We start from the raw sequence: 7124 nt of genomic DNA, 5'->3' as shown, positions 1-7124 counted from the left end.
ATCAATGCGCTACGCGCATTGATGAAGTTTTCCGGTCAATTTTTTCTTTGATACGTCGATCAATAGAAAAATTATTATCTTCATTTCTTAATTCAGAAAATCATTTTCACAAATAGATAGCCTCATGTACATGTTTTTAGGTCACCTGGGTCACTGTTATCTGTTTTTTCCGTTATCGCTCGACATTTGTCGTTCGTTGGTCGTCGGTCATAAACTTTTGAACATGATGGACTACCTCTCTGGAATCACTGAACCGATTTAAACTAAATTTAACATGTAGCATCAATGGATAAAGGAGAGTTAAATGCTGAGTGGCTTAAACCTTCAAAGTTAATAAAGCAATATATGCCGTACTTCTGGACATTAAGCAGTCAGACTGCTGGCATAATTGTAATAAGCATTAAACTCTCCAAATTGTAACATTTTTGGCCCCAGGGTAAGAGGATCTAGGGTAGGACTCTAATGATTATAGAGTGACAATGCATTTATTCTTTTAGAATATCCTCTGTTCCTGAGTATTAAGCCAATAAACAAAGTACATAGTAATGATGAGGAAGAATGCCTCTTCAAAATTGTGAATATCATGACCCCTGGGTCAAAGATTCTCGTGTTACGGCGGGGCTCTTATTATTATATACTACAAATACATTTTTTTAAAATCTTCTCCTCTGTTCCTGGGTATTAAGTACATGAACTAAGTACATAGTTAAGATAAAAGAAAATGTCTCTTCGAAAATTGTTAAGTTCATGATCCAGGGTCAGGGCTTTTAGCGTTAGGATGGGCTTCTAATGATAAGGAATAATGCACCTTCCAAAATTGAAGTTCATGGCCCTATGGTGTTAGAGCAAGGCTCTATTGATCATATAGGTAGGAAGGTTTAATTTTGACTTTTTGTACTTCATCTTTGTTCAATTATTGCACTTTATGTAATGCTACAATTCTTAAATATTTTTTTTTAAAATTAGAAAATTAATTGCATCAAACAATCCCGAAATAATAAAAATATTTTCATTAGTCCTTTTATGATTATGCACATGGATATACATTGCAAAAGCTACTCTGCAGTTACTCAGGTGACCGATAAGGGCCATGGGCCTCTTGTTAACATCGAAATAACGGTATGCACTTTAGACGCGTACATGTTTATTTCGTTCCTGGATGTTTTATCAGAGGATAATTATAAAACACTATATTCATGTTCGTTAAATGATAATTTTCAAAACGCTTCCTTCTCAATGTGCTACAAATTCTTAGAATGACAGGTGTTTATAAGCTGTGACAAATTAGCTGTATTTTTCTGATTTTACAATTTCAAAATGCATTTTAGATCCTATTGACATTAGTTTTGAAAATTGTAAATATTATCTTTTGCTTTCTTGTTCGATTTATATATTTCAAAAATGCTAATGCCTCCTTAATTGACACATCACATGTTACTAAATTTTTGTTATAATTTTTATAAAAAAATAATTTTCCTTATTTATTGGCATCTTAAACTGCTTTTGCTAAAAAAAAAATCAGCGTACATATTTGAATTATCCGTATAATGGCATGATAAATTGAATTGAATGGTCATAAAGTCGAAGTAGAATAGAATGCTAATAAATAAAGTCATAGCGTATATTTTCCACCGAAATTATATATCAACATAGAAACGTATTTCATAGAATAAAGTAATGGAATTACGTAGTAGAAATCACATTACGGAGACAGAAAAAAAAATGAAAATAATGATAGAAAATATATCGCTCCTGAGCACCTATTGGTTTATCAGTATTAACTGATCTGGTGCGCAGAGCAATTTAGAATCTACACTATTTGATGGTGATTGCAAAGTAATCTCACAAATTTAATCATTGTAGTTCTTGAGCAGAAGATTATTAAGCATTTTTTTTCCCTTGTTCTTTGTATGTTAAACTTTGAATCCTTTTAATGGTCACAGTATTTGTCAGGGATTTACGGTTTTGACAATTTAAAATCTACACTATCTTAGGATCCGGGTATAGTTATTTCACTGAAACTTTTTCTCTATGTATTTCTATGTCTAACGGTGATGCCTGTTTTGTTTCGGGAGTCACGGGTTTAATAATTTAGTATCTTATTTTTCTTACGATGTTTCCATAGTAATATCACAATTTTTTGCATTGTAGTTCATGAGTTCTGATTGTACTGCTAAGAAGTGTGGGAGTACGGGGCGTGGGGTAATTGTGTGATATTTATTGGTAATCGTAATCTTTATCAGAGTACGAATGATTAATCATTGGGCAAAACCTTTAGTGGCATTTGATTGTAAACTTACTTATGTAATGTATAGCTATTTTTATAAATGCTTTCCTGAGGGTTTGTTTATGCAGCAATGTTTGAATTATGTGAAAGATATACTTTACTCATGGAGTCTTTCTTTTGTCTTGATAAATCAAAGTTTTTTTTTTACTTGTATCAACGTTAACTGGCTAAAATCTGAATGAAAGAAACCCTGATAAATGAGTTTTTACAAGATTGGTTCTAAAATAAAGAAACTTTACCCAAATGTTAAAATCACAGAATATCAAGGAAAGCTTTTGATAAGAAATTTATTTCTAGACACTTCCACTCCGTTTTAGAGTCATATTTCGACATTTAGAATCTCTAGTCATAAAATATCAATTTAAGGTTAAAGATAAAGTAAGAGAAAAAGATGTCTTAGCATTTTGTTCATTATGTAATAAAAACACATTAGGTGACGAATACCACAATCTTATGAAGTTTCGGGTATTTTCACAAGAGGTCAATGATAAAAACTGCTCAAAAATATTACCACATAAATTTGGGAGTCCTATAAATGCCATAGATTCTGATTTATTAACAAAAAAAAGTTGTTATATTCATTATAAGTATATTAGCACGATTTATTCAGATTACCCTTCTTCACTTGACCTTGCATATGTTCATTTGTAAATAATTTTGGGTTTTTTTTGTACCACATGCACCATTGATATGGTTAGAAAGTCATTCCAATGAGCCTTGTAAATGATTGCAGCGCATTATGTGCACATCGCGAGCTAGAATAACACTTATACATTGCTAGATATTGCTATCGCGATTAATTGGTGGTGTTAGATACATGTATGTTCTTACAAAAACAAATTATGTCAAAAGGTACTTTGAAAAAAACAAACTTTAAATCATATGTAATTGACAGCTTGTTTAATTATAACATTCTAACATACATTTTATTTTTTATCAACAGAAGATCGGATAGATGAATGGTGGTACAAAATCCAAAAGTTACTACACATAGTATTGTTTTAGGAATTTATGTTTCTAATATTACAAAGTTGTAATGTCAGTGCATAATTTTAATTCATTATAAAGTTGTTAGCAATGGTTACTCGTTGAAAACTAAGTGGTTGTGGGTATATGAGTATAATATTTAAAAACACAACAACAGTACTTTGGTTGTGGATGTTGCAAGAATGCCTTTGATGTCTTTTTCAAATTTTGTGGCGGTATTGGAGGCATCCAGTTTCAAACCTATTTTGAAAAAAAAAATGTTCTAAACATAGATAAATAATTCAATTTCCCTTCCTTTTATCGCTTTCCCCTCCCATCTCTCACTTTTGACAAGATCTTCATTCATTTTCCGATGAATGTAAGCCTATCAAAGTCTTTTCCACACACGAGCACCGCTAACCGAAATGCCTCGCATCACATATTATCATTTATTGAAAAAATGTATACCGTACAAAAACAAAACAGATGAATGAGTAGTGTATAATATTTGCATAGCCTTAGTAGTTCTTAATCTTTGTCAAAAACTGGAAAAAAATGACATTTTAGCAAATTACATGTATTTAAAATGATTATTTTATAATTTTAAATTATTAAATGAGTTAGCTTTGCTTAATTTATTATCTGAAATCTTCTAATTAAACGTAAAAAAAAATCTACATAATGTCAAGACCGATAACTCCACAAACAAAGGATTACTCTATTCTTTTTCGGCAAATGCACAATAAATAAAATATACATAGACGTTTGCTAAAAATGCTTTGTTCAATCACTGCACAAAACAAGCGATTAACTATATAAACGAGGATATTTGCTATTCAGAAAAAAAGAAAAAATACCAGTTTTTAAAATTTATGTGCAACATATTTAGGATTGCAAAATGTAGACAAAGCTACACAGCATATTGCATCAGACGCATTTTTCGGGGCAGGGTAGAACTCCGTCATACCATGTTCATGAGCGGGCATAGAAAAGAAGGATCTATCAGGATTTTTACCAGAAAATGCACATGTAACAAACAATCGCAATCATTAAAACATTTATCAACTTGCCATCAGTGAGCAATGGCGGTGCAGGAATCAGCAGTGTTTCGGACGACCAGAGCACATACCTGCTTTATCAATCAATGTTTAAAAACAAAATACACAAAAGTATCATCCAAATCATTTTTATTTTTGTATTAAAATTAAATTATAAGCATTAACAGTATATTTTTTTTGCTCATCGAAAAATGAATTTAAAAACCGCATCGCAAACGTTTTTAAGAAAGTCTTCGGCTTTCAGAAAGTTTATCATGCAGTATTTGGATTCATTTCGCAATTAACAAAAACATCATAGAGTCAATCCTATGTTCGAAAATATTTTAAAAAAAAAACAACATTTTTCTGTCCATTTTTTGCCCGGAAGGTAATTTCTGTCAGTGTGTAGCTGCTCAGAATTCTTTTTAAAATTTAACAGCTAAAATTTCTTTTATTTAATCTAAGAACTTTTTAAAACATTTTTAATAGAATAAGATTTATTTTGCCTTTAAACAGCAAATTTGTTAATCAATAAATGTAATGTTGCTACATGTATAAGGCAACATTTTACCTACTAATTGGCACCTTGTATGTTAACTGAGGCTTTTAAAGGGTAATGAAACATATAATGGTTTTTTCTTTTACATCTCATTACGTGATTGCTATTATATTTTATTTTTAGTATGCTTTTACTGAACACTATTGTCGAGTACAGGTATAGTTTGTAGTATAATTACGCATTACATAGCTTTATATATTATATCAGATAATTTTCGCGATAAACTTATTTTCGCTTTTTTCGCGATCTCTTTTGAAATTGAACTTGCAGAAATTATATCCTGTATCAGTTTCTATAAGAAACATTTTAAATCGAAAAATTAAAACTGTTACAGATTTTCTCCAATTTCGATTGTGTGACATCGAAGAAAAACAGGTATCCGGTGGCTTTTTGCATTCACATTTTTTTTTGGTTAAATCTATCAAAATTTAGATTTGATTGTTGGGTCAAAGTTGTTACCATATTTTTACTTTACTGCATCACTCATAGGATACAAGGAAATAAACCCATCAAATGATATAAATTATGCGTCTCAACCTTCCTGACAAGTCTTTGCCAAGGCTCTGGAAATAAACTAAACAAAAAAATGAAGCTGTGTGTTGCCTGCATATATCTGACTCAAATATGTCAGTACATGTCGACAAAAATATGTAACTAGTAAGTAAAGTTTTCCTCAATTAGCAATATAAGACTGTTTTTAATCGAATAATACTTTGATCTATTTAGCCCAAAAGAATATATCATCTGTTGTTTGCATAACATTAAAAAACAAAACGATGCTAAGGATTATCTAGTCATTTGAAAGGTATAACTTTGTCATTCAGTCAACTTTGAAGACTTTTCAGTCAGCATTTAAATGGCTAAATTGTAGAAGCTAATTCTTTGCTTTTTTACGTTAGTATAGTTTGACCTTTTGTAGCTCTAATGGAACTACCTACTGTTGTCCGGATTACAAGTGGAATGAAAAACTGAGAGACTGTAAACGTAGGTTTATTTTCTTTTGTTTGTAAATTAAGTTGACAGCATCTCATACAGATTCATAAGTTAAATTTTACTATACAATTTTTTCTTACTTTTTCATTTTAATAAGCATGTGAAAACGGATTTTATGGAAAGGATTGTAATACGAAGTGTCCCTCAAATCGTTACGGTAAAAAATGCCTGTCAGAATGTAACTGTACAGGCAACAAGAAATGTCACCATGTTTTCGGCTGCACATCATCCACAGAAGGTATTTCATTTAATTCATTACCTAATTTTGTATATTTTGTATATTCATTTATATTTTCTAGAAGAAAGCCCACATGACATGTTTATGCCCTCTAAAATCTATGCAAGATAATATATCTATAACTGAAAAAACGATAAATGAAAATTTATATACAATTTGTAATACGTTAGACATGTCATTATCTTTAGAATTAATATTTTTACAAGAAATTATCCACAAAGCTGTTACAACGGAATGTTTAACTGGTGTGGCCAGCACAACCAATCGTAAATAACATTTACTTATTTCTTCAGTTATGGTATCTTTTAGACAGCGATCTGTAATTCGCTTTATGGATTTCTAAGACGGTTGACAGTTACTGTCATTTTTCATATTTAAACCATGATTTTTTAACAGTGAATAAATTTGATGAATAATAAATAAAATTCGTGTTAAATATAACTTATAAAACGCCTTACCTTGATAAAAAGAACGGCATTGTTTTCATTGAAAAAAAACGTTATCTTGTACCACAGAATTTTCCCATGATTCAACTACTAGCTTTTATGAAAAAGATTTGTCCACTGCTTCAATAACAGAAGAAGACATTCAGCCAAAAGGTAATTAAAATAATATCTAGCAAGCTTTATTTGCTTTAGAACATAAATTTCAATTATCTAAAAACAGTACCACCCCTTTTGTTTTTAGAAGATTTGAAGGATTAGTTAGCTAGCTCTTATATCAGTTTAAAGTATTTTCTTACAAGTCTACAAATGCTCAAAAGAAGTCGAACTTTGAAAATTGAGGCTTTGGTTTTTAAGCGAACTTCCAGCAAACGTGTCGCAAATTTTGATCAGAGGCTAAAACAAATCCTACTTTAAAGAGACGTTTGGATGTTAGACAATGTTCTTTTGGTGTTGAAAATGAGTATTTATATTAAGGAGGCCGATTTGAGATTTTGCGTAAAACTGATTTTATAGGTAAAATTCTAATTGCGTACAAATACCATTTTTTATGTAAATTCTGATCTGGTACTTTATTACGCTTTAATTTATTATAACGCCA

The 7124-nt window shown here is 30.5% G+C and overlaps 1 long non-coding RNA gene across 1 annotated transcript; it reads left to right on the top strand.

Annotated features, from left to right (window-relative positions):
* Nucleotides 1-3253: 3253 nt before the first annotated feature.
* LOC136272328 (uncharacterized) lies at nucleotides 3254-6346 on the top strand. The gene is made up of 3 exons (XR_010710307.1): nucleotides 3254-5833; nucleotides 5940-6080; nucleotides 6287-6346. It is a non-coding gene; the product is annotated as an uncharacterized lncRNA (long non-coding RNA).
* Nucleotides 6347-7124: the final 778 nt, after the last annotated feature.

The sequence above is a fragment of the Magallana gigas genome, chromosome 10 (genome assembly GCF_963853765.1).
Source record: "Magallana gigas chromosome 10, xbMagGiga1.1, whole genome shotgun sequence".
NCBI classification, from domain to species: Eukaryota; Metazoa; Mollusca; class Bivalvia; order Ostreida; family Ostreidae; genus Magallana; species Magallana gigas.
Note: the sequence above shows the minus strand (reverse complement) of the source record. Positions and strands in the feature narration are given on the sequence as shown.